At 38.5% G+C, this 16,697-nt stretch overlaps 1 long non-coding RNA gene across 1 annotated transcript; it reads left to right on the forward strand.

Annotated features, from left to right (window-relative positions):
• Positions 1-229: 229 nt before the first annotated feature.
• Positions 230-9,873, forward strand: LOC127478015 (uncharacterized). Its single transcript, XR_007907101.1, has 3 exons — positions 230-628; positions 7,532-7,624; positions 9,634-9,873. It is a non-coding gene; the product is annotated as an uncharacterized LOC127478015 (long non-coding RNA).
• Positions 9,874-16,697: the final 6,824 nt, after the last annotated feature.

Here is a 16,697-nt window from a genome sequence, read left to right on the forward strand (position 1 = left end):
ACTTTGTTACTAAGAGCAGTGTGTGTTTGTGTGTGTGTGTGAATGCATCTTTGTGTATGAAGCACTCCCCTCTGTCTCTTCTCAGCCTGTCAGGAAAAGAGTTTGATTATTCTATAGAATTTTGCTTTGTTTGAAGAAATTATTGAGGGATGTTCAGCTGGAAGAATGAGGTTTACAACGAAGTTTGCAAGTGAGTTTATTTTTCTCTCCTCAGGGAAGAAGGTCCATAGTCCACATCCAGCTCCTCCAAAAGTCATCTCCTCCTCTCAGGAGCATCTTGCCTGTTTGGCTGGCGGATTCACTGTCTGAAGGAACCCAGCTGTCATGGGAGGTCATGATCAGAGAAGGGGAAGGAGGTCTCACAGGTAGCTGGAGCCAGTCCTGCAGTGCACTTCAAATTTCAGGGTAGTAACCTTGAACTCATCTGCACTCTGCGGGGAGCCCGCACAGTAAGCTGAGCACTGGGGTGAAGTGTTTGCTGTGACCTGCATTGCTGATCAGATGAACTGCTATGTATAGCAACACTTGGTATGTTTTTCAGGATACATACTTCACTCCTAGATCTGAGTCAAAGTGATGTAAATGCCACGCAGGTCACTATTTCATCAGATCTATTCATTTACCAAAGGTAAGTGAATTTCGTGGCTTTTTTCCCCCCTAATTTATTTTGTCTTCACTTAGGCCCAAGAATTTTTTGTATGGCCTGTAATGGATTAATTTCCTAGAGCTGTTGGAAAATAGTTCATTTCCACCAGATAAGTCCAAAATACTTAAGTTTTTATGTATCTTACAGTTGAGTAAACCTATATTCTAGGGAAACATCATATTAGGAGTATACCAATGTCTGTCTCTCTTAAAATGAAATTATTTTAGAAATACTAATGGTGTGAAACTCTCTTTTTAGTTTTGTTGTGAAACTCCAGCATGCTCTATCCATAAAGTATTCTTTATTCTTTTGAGTTCAGATGAGGCCATGTGATACAGTTAGCTTCATGACTCCTGCGAAGGTCCCCAAAAAGCAGCAGCCTCATGATGCAAAGTGCTGATCTGATACAAACTCATTCTGCTGTTCCACTTCCTTCAAGCATCATTGGTGGGTTAACTTTACATTGGCAAGTTTTAGGCTAGAACAGATACCGTCTTTTGTCTCCCAGCTGATCTCAGCTCAAAAATGTGTTACCAACTCTGTATTGCAGGCTTTGGTGAGCTGCATAAGAAAGTTACTTACCTGCCCTAGTCTGGCTTGAATTTTTCCTGCTGGGGGATGTGATAGAGTGATGACATGACATTAATGACCAAGGGTGGCACAACAGCCTAAGTACTGATGTGAGACTCATCGGTTGTGAGTTTGTGGCTTGCCTTACAATATCAACATTTTCCTTAAAGTTTCAGCTGCAGAATTCATAGAAGTATGTCCAAATTCAGCTTCTGCTTAAACATTATAAAATAGCCTGTTCATCCCATGGACTGTGGATTTAGATTGAGAAGAAAATTTGTAATCCTCAGAAGGAGGATAAAAAGTCAAAAATCTCTTACATAGTTTTTTTTGATATCTTAACTAACCTGAATTTTGGATGCTTGGCTTGTGATTTTTGAATTCCTGAGTTTAGAAGTAGTGGGATAGAGAGTGAACAGGAATAAACAGTAGCAAAATTCCACAAAACCTACCAGAGTCACACTTTCACTGATGCCAAATATATTTTATAAAATATTTTTATAGGGAGTCAGCAGCTAATTACTTTACATTCATGTATGCTGCTGTAGAATTAAAAGAAATTTCAACTTTTAAAATTAAAAAAAAAGTATTTGAGAGAGCTCATCAACAACAGAGGAGTTATTTGCAGTATTCTTTGTGTAGAATATATGTATATTATCTTCACCTACTGTGGAACATCTTCTGCCATGCTTGTTATGTGGCTCTAGACTCCCATTAACTGAATCCCTGGTGAAAAGCCGTTTTCCTACATTATATTGTAATGCTCTTGTTAATGATAAATTGATGAAGAGCTGCTTTTTTAGATTAGGTGAGTGGTCCTTTGATAATGGGGTTGGAATCAGGCCAGAGGTTTTATACTCCTTTGCCTGGAGGGTGAGAACCAACTAAAATATTCCTTTCTTGTGTTCTGCTAGAAAATGAGACAGTCAAAGAATTTCAGCTTTTAATTTTAAGAGAGCCATTCAACAGTAGTTTACATGGTGCGTATTTTTAGACTTTATATTGCCCTCCCCATATTTCTAATGAATTATTAAAGAAAGGTACTTCTCATGTAATTAGAGAGCCAAGCACCTTTTAAACAAGATCAACTTCTCTACATTTGAATTGACTGGTTTCATTTCCTATGGCAAAAGATCATAAGGAAATTACTTTTGCATGTTTCAAAGTTAAGATCAATTGTTCTCCTTTTCCAGTTTCAAATGCACTAGATTAGTATTTTTGCTGTATCAGAAAACTGTTAGAATATTTATGATTTTTATTTTTACATAAACCCAAACATTTTCTATTATGTCTTTCTTTGAGCAAGGAATGTGCAGTGGATTCTTACATGCATGGATTTTTTTGTGATTAGCATTAATATAATTGAAATGAAGGGAAAATAAAATATATTTTTGAAGTGACACATATTTTATAGTTTCCAATCTTAGCTCTGATGGTCTTTCTCAGCTCTGTACCATACCCTTTGGGAAAAAATATGGAGTGTGCATGCTCATCTCTTTTGATCAGGATTTGACAAGGTCATGCCTTGGTAGGATTGGACTGCCTATTATTATCTTGATGTTGTTTTAAAATTTAGTGGTATGTGGAAAAAAAGAGAGGGGACAGTGGAGTTTTAATAAACCCAGTTGATGTAGGAATCTCTTTGCTTATTGCTGACCAGAGATGGCTCCATGTTTCTTAAACCTAATGGAGATACAGAGCGTGTAATGTGAACTTCATTAATGGAGAAGAGAATCTTTCAATTACAGTGAAGCAGTTTTAGGTTCAAGTGACAAAACTGGAGTCTTGATTTTGGTTCTGTCTTGTTAAAATTCAGGTATTTGGTTTAGTCCTTTATGAAAAACAAAGATACAAAACAAACAAAAAAAGAATAAACCTAAATAAAAAGTGTAGCTTATTTTACAATTAAAGATTTGACACTTCCAATACCTGGAGTTTTGGTCATAAGAAAATGAGAATTCTTTCTTGTTGGAGAATTTCATCAGCCTTTTAGATGAGAGTGGACCTAATCTTACCATAGGAGAGATTCACAAATCCCTTATTTGCCTTCTGCTTTCCAGCAAGCATTTGTTATGGTCATCAGAAGGAAAATTCGGTTCTACATGAAAATTTCTGTTCCTCAGCTAGGTCTGTGTTCTGCCTTCAGTTCATATCCGTGCTAACTCATTGACATATAGTGTCAAATCCTCTACATAGACTTTCATTTCCAGATCAGAGGGAAGTTCCTGGAATCCCAGCACCACTGGTAAATCCCAGCACTGCCTAGTATATGGAAGTCATTTGCTCCCATGTCCCCATGAAAAGGCAGAGTGTATCAGGCTCCAGCCTTAATCAGAGGACAGTCAGTGACAACAGAATTACGTGATGGCAGCTCTATGGAGGATAGGAATAAATGGTGAAGATTTTGGGGCTGTTGTACTTTTTTCCCAAGGATTCACAAAATTCTTTGTGGTCACTAGCATGGAATGCTGCCTCTTGAGGCCATTTTATCCCATAGCAAAGAGGAGATATGTTGCTAAAAGAGGGATCTACATGTTATAATTGTGCCACCTTTGTTCAGTTTGCCTCTTTTAGGCAGGCTTTGGGTACAACTTTCACCAAATTGTTTTGTCAAGGATGTGATCTCTGTTGCAACTAGGGAGGTAAAAGGCAAAAGATGTGTCTTGAGTTAAAAAAAAACCCAGAAACAATCAACATCAAATCCTATTTGGAATTCATGAGTGTGCAATGTCTGAATATATAAAGACTTTTTTCACCTGAAAGTTTGCCTTATAGGACAAACATTATCCCCAGTGCCCCTGCCCCTGCAGGGGAAAGGGTGCAGAAATCTAAATATTATGTTTAAAATTATCCTGGTTGTAAAGAGCTAGAGCCAAAATACCTAAAGACAGCTTTCGTAAGTTGATATTTGTTTCAACCTGTGAAAAGAACAGTGGCTGACTGCTTGTTAAAGGTATATTTTCTTTTAAGTTATATGGAGAGAGATGTCAACTATTTACCATAAATATATTTATACATTTGAATATATAAATGATACTGTTACTTACCTTTAGTAGGTTTCTCACTGACAGGTATGCTCAGAAAACATCTTTCACTAAACCTGAAATGTTGATATAAATATCTGAAGAAAAATACTAATCACAGAATACATTGAACAGACTTACTGATCTTGTATACCTGGAAAAAGATTTTCAAACAGACTTTGTCAGCTCAGCCTTGGCATTCCTTGTCAAACAAAAGCATGCCTAAAGACACATTTCAAAAGCAGACAATGCAGCACTTGCTAACCTGCAGAAAATCGAAAAGGATCAGGGAGGCAGAGAACAAACAGAATAGGTAAGCAATAAGAAATGGAACACAGCTCTAAAGAGCTGTTTCAGAGAGCCAAATATGTTTAAAGAAGCCTACATTAATAATTAAACATCAGTAAGTAAAATTCTAGTATACTTTTTTTGCCAGTATTGTTTTAAGATTTGTAATATAGAAATGAAATTATTGATTCAGTATCAGTAAGAAAACATAACTAGTGTTAGGGGAGAAAAAAGTAGGAAGGGAGGAAGAGAATGAGACAGGAGTGTTTTTAGTGGAGAGATGTTAGTCTGGAATGTTAACTTTTTGTAATAGAAAGTCCATACTTCAATATTCGTCCACTTCAGTCAGCTGAAAATTTGGGTCAGGCAGCTGTTATCTGAATTGACAGCAGCTATCTGATTAAAAGTAAAATGCTCTTAAAAAAAAAAAAAAGAAAAGAGAAGGAGAGAGGAAAAAAGGCTGTACTGTGTCACATTCACGCCACTCATGTTGCTTACGTTGTGTCACACTGTACAATGATTTGACGCTACATAACACAACATGACATGAGTCACAGTTCACTGCTATCCACATTACACTCAGGTAGTTTGGCATAGCTCTAACTTTTGCTTTACTCTCATTTCCTATTCAGTGCACTCCACTTAGGCTGGTTGGTTAATGCAGACAATTGCTATACACTCAAAACTAGAGTTCCCTACCCAAATACATTTTTCATTGGATATTAAAGTGGAAACTTCAGTGGATATCTTTTGCACATCCATATGCAGCTCCTTTGCTCAACATAGGAAGGGCATTAATGGCAACTTACACCTGAAAGGGAGGAGTTAAGGGGAATTTCCCATAGGAAATACAGCTGTGACAGTGACTTTCTGAGTTGGAGATGTACTCTCTAAATGGAAAATAATTAGACTTTTTTCTGCCACCAGAGACATTCCCAAACAAAAACCTCATATTAACCTCCCAGCCTCCCCTTCAATTTCAATTTGAATTGAATACCTTTCTGTTTTATAAGGATGTGAAATATAATTCCAGATCTGAATTTATAAGCAGTCTGTAGGAGGTTGAACCAGAACTCCACATCTCCAAATGCTTAGGATATGGGCAATTCAACATCTTTTCAGGGCTTTGGGTCTTGCTGTCTTAATTGGATATTTCCCAAAAATAATAGTCTATTTTCTTTGTGGTCACCCACCTCAGACAACAAGCTCAGCCCTGGAGCACAGTTAAATTGCACTGTTGCTTCCTGTAACGAACTTGCCTGCCTGTCAGAGGATCTCACGCATCTTACCTTTGTTCTAAACAGAAGTAGAGAGGAGCACAAATTAACAGGCAGCTTTGAGTTTCTATCGTTTTTGTTGACAGCATCCTGAAGTTCTAGATCCACTTAGCACCTCCAAAGAAGCGCTAAGTGATTTAGCTTTTTGGGGACAAATTGGTTCTATTAACTCTGAGTGCCAAATTTACCAAAGATAGCTCATTAGCTGTGCATTATGATTCACTTGGGTGCTCTGCCCTTGGCTAGATCCCAAAAATCACATTTATGTACAAATGTTCCTATTATGGGGTGTGAGACTTACTAATGGTATACCATATGTACCAGTGCATTTTTCTCTTTCTCTTTGTAACAAAGCAGTTTTCCTACCATACATGAGAAATGACCAGATTTTGAAGGGTTAAACATATTCTAATGTGATAAAACCTGAGAGACCATTGCAGTCAAGCTATCATTCAGTTTCAGCTACTAAATTTTCCCTTTTCTGTGTCTACTACTTGAACATAATATTCCTTCCTCTACGTTTAAGGAAATAAGGAAACCAGCAAAAAAATTTAGTTAAGAACTTGTTTTCTGCTGCTAAGTTAAAGTTTGCTGGAGAACGGAAGTGCTCATTCCCTCTGTTCCTTTTTGAAAAAAAGCTGTAATTCACAAACTGCCCTGCCCCACAACTGGCTTCTCACACTTCCACGGAATGGATTCTTCATGATTGAGAAAAAGTTGTCTGATGCTGTGCTTAAATACTTTCCTGTGTATTTAAGAGCTATTTGTGTTGTTACAGATCCAAATGAAAAAAATGGGTGATGTGAAAAAGGCTTGAGGTTGTTTCTGTCTTCTCATGTCTTGGTGATAAAGGCAAAGCTGTGATTTCCCTTTGTTCTCAGTTCTCTTGATACCTTCTGACTAGAGAGCAGAGGCAGAGCAGCCCCTAAGAAGCATGTCCAGTCACAAGGGACTGAGCAATTGGGAAAGTGTGTCTCCAAGCCAAAATAAAATACCTTTTCCTAATCCAAGGAGCAGTCAGGGAAACCCTCTTTCTGACCTGTCACTGGAGGCAGTGAAGGTCATGACAGTGCTAGTGAGGCAGCTGGGGCACTGACAGTCCTATCCCTGCTCCGCTTCAGGCTTGCCCTATGGCCTTTGGCTGGTCATTTGGGGCCCACCTGCAATGGCATAGTGTGATGCAAGTAATTCCTGAGTCCTGCACCTGGATTTATTTTCTCTTACGACTCATCAACTCCCCTGTGCAAGCATTATTCCTGCCGTGGACTGGCGGGGAGGAACTGTTCCCATTTCCTCTTCAATGTTTCTAATGCTCTGTGTAAAAAGGCTTTTATTTCTGCTTCTTAACTTGGTAGCTGGAGTTTTACCTCCATGCTTCCCCTTCCCTATTCTCTCAGCACTTTGGCTATTAATTGAGTTTCCTAGTGTAGTAAGCTGAAGTTTTTTACCACATAAATGATTCATCCAAATAAAGTGAAGTTATTGAACAAAAGTTAAATTGGGCTTTAATTTGCCTCAGGTCTCTTTTAAGCCATCTCCTTGGTTGCTCCTTTCTGTGGAAATGTTTTCTTCTTTGAAAGTGGTTTTCTTTAAAATACTATTTAAAGAAAAGGAAAGAGAACAAATGTTGTTGTTTGGGCATCCTTACAGCTTGTACCAGGTCCAAGAGATGTCTATTATGTGAGGAAGTTAGTTGCTCTATGAGCATCCCTTCTGTTTTTATTCAGGTCTGATGGCTGAAGGGTCATGTGGGAAGAGCCTGAATGAACAAATGTGACAAAATCCTGGTTCCATGATTTTCTCCAGTACTCCTGCTTCAGGTCTGTGGCCAAAGCAATGAACAGTGTCTCTTCCATTTTACAGATAATAGTGGTTTCATGCTTTTGTCGTTGGCCTTCCAAAAGGGCAGGTGTTCTTTAACCTGTCCTCTAAATCCTGAACCTGCAAGTAAGGACCCTCTAGTTGCAGTATGAAATGTGCTGAAAAATGAGATACAGTAGCAAGAGGAATATAGTTACAGGTACAGGGATCAGTCACATCCTAATTTTGACAGGCTTGTATGAGCAAAGGCTGTTTCAATACTGTGAGGCAGCTGCTTCTCGTGATGTGGCATGTCATTACAGAGATTCACACACAGACTGATGTTTCAATACCCTGTCACCTTTGCCTGAAAAATAAGGTCATATTATATGCAAGATAATACTGTATTCATCACTTAATATTTTATAAATTAAAATATTAAGCTAAGTAACTGTGTTGGGGTGGGTGTGTTTGCATATATGTGGATATAAATAAGTATAAATAAACAAGTATTAGTGGTGCAATAGCACTGAATAATTTATCCAGAGCAAATGAATTATTTTCAGCATCTTAATCTTGAAAATTTCAAACTGAACTCCTCAAATTCATTTAAAATTTTCTTTTTTTTCAGTAGGCATGTTGCAGTAACGGTAGCTGTGGTGTGTCAGGGTATCCTAACTAGCTAAAGGGTATGATGGCTGGAGAGCCTCCCCATTTTCCCCACTTAGATCAGGTAGTCTGATGAGAGATTATACTCCTGTTTGCAAAACATGCTGCTTTACTAACCAATAAATTTAGTTTCTGTAGGTCCTAATTTCTGATGGAAGTGGTATAAATGTTTAAGAGCAAATTAATACAGAGCCCAGAGGATCAGTGAATACTAATAACCCTCCCAAGTACCAAAGTGAGACCAAGTGGAAAACGAAGGATGGACTGATCAGAGACAAGCTGACATGAGCAGCAATAATAGTAGCAATATAAAAAGACTTAGAATGTCACTGCAGAACAAGATTTGCCCAACACACTGCAGTAGGATCAGAGCAGAGATAAGAGCTTGCAGTATACATAGTTTGCCTATGTAGTGTCACTATAATCAGAGACTCCCATCGTGGTATAGTTACCCTTTGATTCGAATTCACCCCTTTGCTCCAGTGCTTGCCTTGGGCTGCACCAGATCCATCTGGCTACCTGTCTTGCTTTTCCCACCCCTGTCATAAGGACTCCTGCCAACTGCTTGTCTCTCAACATGCTGCATTTACTACCCCTGAAAGCAGTGCCTTCTGCTAGTCAGGGAAGAGAGCACTGAGGAGCAGTGAACTGGCAGATTGACAAATAAGCTGAGACTGACCCAGGGCTGGCACCCTCCAGAACTCGCTTATATTTTTGTGTTGGGCATGATTATCTCTAAGTGTGGCCCTGATTCCAGCTGTCATTTTAGGTCAGATGCATAATATCAGTTTACAGAACAAGTGTAGCTAAAGGACCCTCATCCATCATAGCCAGATGGAGGAAAAAAACTATAAACAAACAAAGTAGGTATCAGCAATGCTTGGGACATACTATGATGCTCTGGCACTCCTTCAGCAGAGGAAGCTGGGCAGTGGCACCAATTAAGATGGTAACCTACTCTACAACACTCTTCTGTGAAACTGCTGTATGCTGGAGAAATTAATATGAATACCTTGTCAACACAAAGATAGAGAATTTTCTTCGTTGGTACTACTTGTGATATATTTGCAAGGTAAAGAGTAGAACCCAAAGTAATTGTACCAAAAGTCAAAATATCACACTGAGCAACCCTTCCATATAGACTGTTTGAGAGCCTTCTCTTTATCAGAAATTAGGACTGATATTGTAAACAAGATGTCCTTTCTTTGAGGAGACTGTTGCCACATAAGGCAAAAACTAAATAATTTATTCCTTGTTGATGTCAACTTAAAACAAGTTGCAATTACACTCTTTACAAAGGAAGCAGAAATTCTTTTTTTTCCTCTTCCATGTATTTTTCATCCAGTTTTTGTTTTTGTAGAACTTCCCCAGAGCGGTGATCTCATGCTTAACAGGTCTGTGCTTCCCTGGCAAGAGGAAGTGGATATTACAGCCTCTCTACTTGGACCAGTCCCTCTTTTCGCCAGCTTTTATGTCACTGGCCACATGCTGCTGGAGTACTCTCCAAACACATCCTGCCCCACTTACCTGGCAAGTGCTATGTTTATATTCTGAGATACCCTGAGAAAGCTTCTGCTGGACCTTTCGTGAATGAGGACACGGAGAGGTAAGATAACTCCCTTCACCTCTCCAGTTCAATGTGTATTCTCATTGGAAAATGGAATTAAGACTTTGGCCTGTGGCTACACAATTCCTTCCTATGGGCTTCTGCAGTCAGCTGTGTGTGTGGGTATCTCAGGCTGGAACTGGGTGGTGGTTACTTAGCAGATTCCTTAGGCTGTATGTCTTGTCATATTGTGTCAATAGTGAGTAGTTAAATCCCCAAAAAATAAGGCTATTTTGAAAGACAGTAATTACATATTTCTTCTAAGGCTCATAAGGATTGGTTCCTACCCTTGGGTTTTAGACCATTCTCCTGCTGTCTTTTCTCTTTTCCCTGGGAAGCTATTTCAATGCCTGCAGCTCTGCTACAGTCAGGTAGTGGTTAGAATATATTGTCAAATCTTTTAGCTTTTTTTTTATTGTTGTGTCACACAGCTCACCTGCCAACTTGTTTCTTGTTAATTCAACTCATCTGCTTCTGTTTCTACACTTACTTGTGGGGAGATGAGGTGACTGAGATTGAATAGGAGATAGCAGCGGTAGTTGAAGCAAGATGAAAATGAATGATATTTTCAAATCCTAAGCAGGGCTGCAGAGGCTAATAATTACATTAAAAAGGCCCTCTGCAGGTAGGTGCAAATAGGCTAGTCTAAACAAGTGCCGCTATTTTAATGTGGGCTGTTCAAGACGATGTCATTACCTGACTAGACTGCCACCTTTCACCTCCAGCCATTGTGCTCTGTTAGATCTCACTAACAGGGAGAGTGAGGAACTTGTTTGCAGGGGATTTGTTGTCTCACGCTCAGAGGCAGCTGAGAGACTTGCCAAATGACAGGAAGACGCTTACATTCACAAGGTGTGATTGCCTAAGTGTTTGACTGTGTCTAATTAGTTTGCCTTTGCTGGTTGGTAGCTCCACAGTCAGAAGCAGATTGACTCTGCAGGCTTTAAGCAAAGAGGTCTGATTGGTGTTATTATCATTTGTTTACTTAACCCTCCCACTAGCCATGAGATATTCCCTACAGTATCTCATGGCCTTTCCTCCGTCTTTAAAAAAGGCATTTTAATGGCTTGTATTATGATGACTGTTTTCTGCCATAATCTCTCCTCAACTTCTAGTTGTAATTGGATTTCCTTTAAAAATCTTCAGAATAGGCATTAGTATTAACTTTTTGAGCTTTGAAATATGAGCAATATCTGATTACCTTCAGAAGCAGGTGATGTTAGCTTATTTGTATCATAAATAATAAAAATGCTGTCTGCTTCTGTGTGTGAGTACCTGTTTGGTCAAGCATCTCTGGGAATGAAGAATCACTATGCTATTTTGTTTCCTTACCAAGTGATTCCTATAATGGGAAAAGACTGTTAAAAAAACAACGAACACAATAGGCCTTGAAAATTCATATAAAATAATAGGTAACCCAAAGAAGGTTTTCTGAGTGTGAGTGAACACAAAAGCACCTTTCTTTCTCAATTCTATTCCACTTGGCTGTACCTCAGGGCTGCAATTCTACTGTGCAGGTTTTAGGGAACTCTCCATGCTACAATTTTCAGATTTATAGAGCATGAGACCCATTTTTCAGCCAAAAAAGGTTCAAAAAGGTGATTCCAAGAGAAGAAATGAATTTTCTCTCTAGTGGAATTCCATTGCCTTCTTCCTGGAGTGTACTTACAGTTAACCTTTTAACTCTGCCCAAAAAAACCCTGGGTTTGTAAGGATTTGGTGTTCTTGTCAGATATTCCTCCCAAAGATACCACTCCTAATCTGAAAAGGAAAGAAAAGATTAATATCCATAGTCTCTGGGGTGACTTGGTTGACTTTACCTAACATCTGTTCTGTTTTGGTTCTTTGGATGTTACCACTTTGAGATGTGTGAAACTTGAAGATACCAATGCATGTCTCCTCGTTTGAAGGGCAGCTTACATTTTTAGCTATTCTACTTCTTCCCTTCTGAATTCTATTCAGGCTCCATAGTGAGGATTTCTACACTGTCTTGAAACTTGCTTGGGTTATCAGTACCTTTTTTTTTCCTTTTAAACATCGAATAGACTGGCTTCTTCAGCATTTCCTAAAGGCAACTTAAATTATCCTCAGGACTGTGTCAAATTATAGAAGCAATCCAAAGCATATAACTGAAAGAATAGGTCACTATCCTATCAGTGAACGAATAATCAGATTAAATATGCCTATTTAGATACATCTTTCTCTACTACATTATTCTTAGAAGTTCCAAAGTAATAAACTCTGTCTTAGCATCTCATAATATGATGCAAATTTTGTGTGCAATTGACATTATTATATCCACAAGCGTTATTCTGAATCAGTTAAAACACAGTGGAGCACAGAATATAAATTCTGTCTCAGATTTTTAGACTGCATTTCAGGGCAGGCCTCCTTTTGGCCTTTTTTTTTCCAGGAGTGTGAGATGCAAAAGGAAGCTGCTTAGTGCCATGGTCTTGTAATCACAGCGGTGTTGGATCGAGGGTTGGACTTGATGATCTCGGAGGTCTTTTCCAGCGCGGTCAATTCTATGATTGTATGATCTTTCAGGGATGGTGTGTGGGTTCGTGATTCAGCTGAGAGTGTCATCACATCTCTAGCCATATGCTCTCAATTGGCTGATGATCTCAACAGGTCCAAAAGATCTGTAGCATCAAAGGTCAGGTATCTTAATTACCCTAATATTACAGATGAATTATTTCAGAAAACTGAAAACAATCCCAAATCTTCATTTTAATCAGGAAGTTAAAGATTCATTAATGCTGTAAGCTGACCAAGTCTTCTTCCTTAACTAGGCCTTTCCTCAAACCTCTGTCAGACTTTTGCCTGCTTCAGACATCCTTAAAATTTTCTGCGTTTCAGGACTACTTTGCAGCAATAGGGAGCAGTTTTCATTTCTGGTTCAAGACCCCTCTCGAGCTTGCATAGGCTGGGGCAGGAGGGTGCAGAAAAGAAACCAGCCACTGTCCTGAGTTTTGCTGTCACCATGGAATGGCTTTCGGCTAGCTCATTCTGGGAAACAGAAATCACAGTTGCCCCTTGAATTCCCATGTGTTAACACAGCGTGTTGCTGTGTACCACTGGGCCAGACTTGACTAAACTTGTATAATTGTAGTACCATGTTAGCTTATCCTAAATCTTGAAAGATTTTCTCAACAGCAGAGAGGCCAAGATCTCTAAACCACTATTATAAAATAGCAGCAGAAGAAAATATAACCTATCAAGTTCCCAGATTAAAAATAAAACAAACTGATATTTTCCAGAGCTTTTACTAATTGTCACTTCTCTGCAATGTTACACAACTCCCATCTGCAAATGGACTTACTGACAAGTTCCTGTGTACATACCAGTGCCCTGGCTCTACTAAACCCCCTTATCTTAGCTTCACTAATTTGCCATGTCAAATTAGTGTGATGAAACAAATTCTAATTACACTGGAAGATCACTTAGAGCATTAGCACTGCTGCTGTGGTCCTGTTCTTGTGCTGTCTTATTTGCATACTAGTCCAGTGTGCCTAGGTAGACGACAAAATGGAATGTCTTCTAACATGTTTATGAGTTTTTCCTGGGAAGGCGCTGACTCAGCGTTGGCAGGTGCTCCCATAGGCAGAAAGCTGGAAGGAGGAAACATGAATCACATTGCTCAACCACAGGGAGGATGTTATTGTTCTCCTTTGACTTCCCCACTTGTTTGTTTGATCCATTGGGAAAACAGTAATAATTTTTTCATTTTAAATAGAAGCCAAATAATGGCATCAAGAATCAAAAAATATAATCTTGACCCCTGTTTGATAGCAAACTTTATAGCTTATAAACACCAAAACCATAGAATAAAGTACAATCTAAAAGGGAGAATTAAAAAATTTCTTTAAATATGTCCTGCAAAAGAATAGTTGAGTGAAATTCCTAATGGTAGGAGTTATGGAATAAGAGCATGGGTTAATGTATTTGTAACTTTTTCCTTCTGTCTCAATGTGTTTGATGAGTTTATGCTTATAAATTGATAAGTCACTTGTTTTCTTCTTGATCAAAAATATTGGTTTGTAAATATGCCTGGCTGCAGAATTTGCATCCATCTGCTCTAAATGTGGATTTGCTCACCACAGAAGAAAAAAAGGAAAAACTGTTTCACAGTTTAGGCTCAGAATATGGAACAACCCCAAAATATGACTCTTGGAATTTGTTTTCCTGCTGGTATTACAACTCCTGTTCCATCGGAAACACAAACCACATATTAATAGGTTTTGCTTTAAGATTTTGAAGCCATGAGACTGAGATACTGAATCCTGAAAAGAAGGGAAATGCAATGTCTTATCATTTGTGGGCGGGACTGCTAAAATCATTTCCCACTTGTCTTAACATGTGAGTGATTTCTTGCCCTTTTATATCACACTACCAAGCATGGGCCATGTCTGGAGATTTTTGTGGGAGTCTGCAGGGCTATTCCTTGCTCTATTCCAAATTGCAGTGGGCAGATTCATAGGGAAGTTTTGGCTTAGGTGAGATCTTCAGGATCGTGTTCCGAAAGAAACAAGCTGCAATCCTTGCTCCACCAAGGTTCATGGCAGAACTCTGAATGATTTAAATGCAGCCAGGTTTAGTGTAAGAGTACAGCTAAAATGGCTGGCAATTGCTGCGTATCTTGGTCACCATGGAAAGCAGACTACGAGGTAAAAATGTTTGATGTCATGAATAGGTGTATATTTACTTAGTATCCTATACACAGTCTGCAGTGTGCATGCTTAATAACCTAGGCTTATAGCTTTTTCCATATGAATGTTTATTGAAATAGAATAGGGAAGAATTTCTTATATTTGTACCTACAGAGAAACCATTCTTTATTTGTGTATAAGCATGTCACATAACATATACAGAAAAACAAACACTTCATAGTAGAAAAGTTATGGTGTTTATTACAATTCAATAAAAAGAAATTCACAGAAATATTCATACAACAAAAAATTAACCCAATGCCACAGTGCTCTCGTAGAATATGGGTGCTTTTACTTTCCTAATGCCATAGAGGACATTGGTCATAGGTGAGTAGGTGAGTTTGCAAATAACTGAGAAAATTTTTGATGTGATTATGTAGTAGATGTACAAGAGATGACCTGTGTGTTGAATCACACAATGTACTGGCAAACTGGGACATATAAAATAGAAATTGTGTTATATTTTCATTCTGGTTTTTCAAATTTTTCATGAAATGCTAATTTTGCTACAGATCCATTATTTATGAAACTGAAAAGATTTTTTTCTCTCTCAGTGCCGGAGGGATTTTGCATGTGTAAGCCCCATTTAGTGTTAATGGCAGATACCAGTATACAAGCTCCATTCACTGGGAGGAAAATAGTCTAGTGCACCTAATTAACTAATACCAAATCACTTGCATAGAAGTATTTCCTATACACTGGGATTTAGTATTCTGGTTAAAAGCACAGTCCAGCAAACAGACTCCAAGACTGCACATCTAGCTGAAATATGACATAGTAAAATAGAGTTCATTTGATTGTTTAAATGTAGATTGTTTGATTCCTTCCTTCAAGTACAGTATAGCTTGTATGGTTCAAGAGCTTAAACCTATTTGTGTGTTAAATTTTCAGAGTAAAGCAGCAGCTCAGGCATGGGACCCTGTTGCTCTACAGGAAGGTCCAGGGTCTATACCTGGGCTTTCAGTAAGGGAAGGAGCAGCACCTCAGTGGTCCAGTGTCAGAATTTCTCTGCTGCCCTCACTGAGCACTGGAGTGGTTTTATGTCCTCTGAAGACTATAAAAATCTACCTGTTTTAGTGGAAGGGTGTGGCTCTTGTTTCTACCAGCTTCTAAATTAGTGGTATATCTTACCACTAAACACTAGTTAGATACCTACAGCAATGTTGTACTTCTGTATTAAATCCTGTAAGATTTTCTCTCAAGGATTAAGGCACAGCCTTGCTTTTTTCCTTTAAGGCAGCTTCCCTGAATCCATCATATCTGTTTTTTTCCTCTTTTGAGGGCTAGATACTAGCCTAATCAAGAGTGGGCTAGCGAAGAGCTGTCACTGTAGCTACAGCACTGTAGATCAGCCAGGGAAAGAGCTGGCATCAAATACAGCAATGGAAGACAGTTAGGATGTGGATCCAGGACAACATTCAACTTCCCTTTGCCCAGACTATGAACACAGTCACAGGGAGTGCAGACTTTCCTTATTAGGGGTAAAGAAAATTATGCATTAGCTACTAAGGTAGGAAAGTGATAGATGAGAAAGAAAAAAGAAGTGTAAGACGTTTCAGTGTATTACATTAAAAACATAATGTGTTTATTTCCAAGGCATTGTAGGTCCCAGGATATTGAATATGGGCTTGTATAAGAAGAGAAAATTGAAGTATTTTTGAACTTTGCTTGAAGTTTGGGCTACTACAAAACTTCTTGGCTCAGCCCTCTCTCAATAGATTTACAATATCAGAGTTATGCTGTAATTGGTACCATACTGACACATAATGTAAAGTGTTACCTACATTTAAAACTTGAAAATAGTATTTGAATTCCATATTCACAGGTAATAAGGGTTCATCTTCATGGTGGGGAAAATGAGTTTCAGAATGACATCTTGTAACCTGATTTTTTTTTCTTTCCAGTTCAATTCATATGCTTTTCTCAATATGGGCATTATTCTGCAGTCCTTATTCAGACAAAATCCTCCCTGAAGTCATGAATTGCAACATGATAGCCCATGCAAAACGCTTAACATTATAAGTATATATTTACCTTCTAGTTTCTACATTTCCAGCGCAAGTTTTATCAAAAATGCTGGGATGGTCCACATTAATACCAACAGCATTA

The sequence above is a fragment of the Manacus candei genome, unplaced genomic scaffold, assembly GCF_025592945.1.
Source record: "Manacus candei isolate 608988 ecotype Guabito, Panama unplaced genomic scaffold, ASM2559294v1 h1tg000005l, whole genome shotgun sequence".
NCBI classification, from domain to species: domain Eukaryota; kingdom Metazoa; phylum Chordata; class Aves; order Passeriformes; family Pipridae; genus Manacus; species Manacus candei.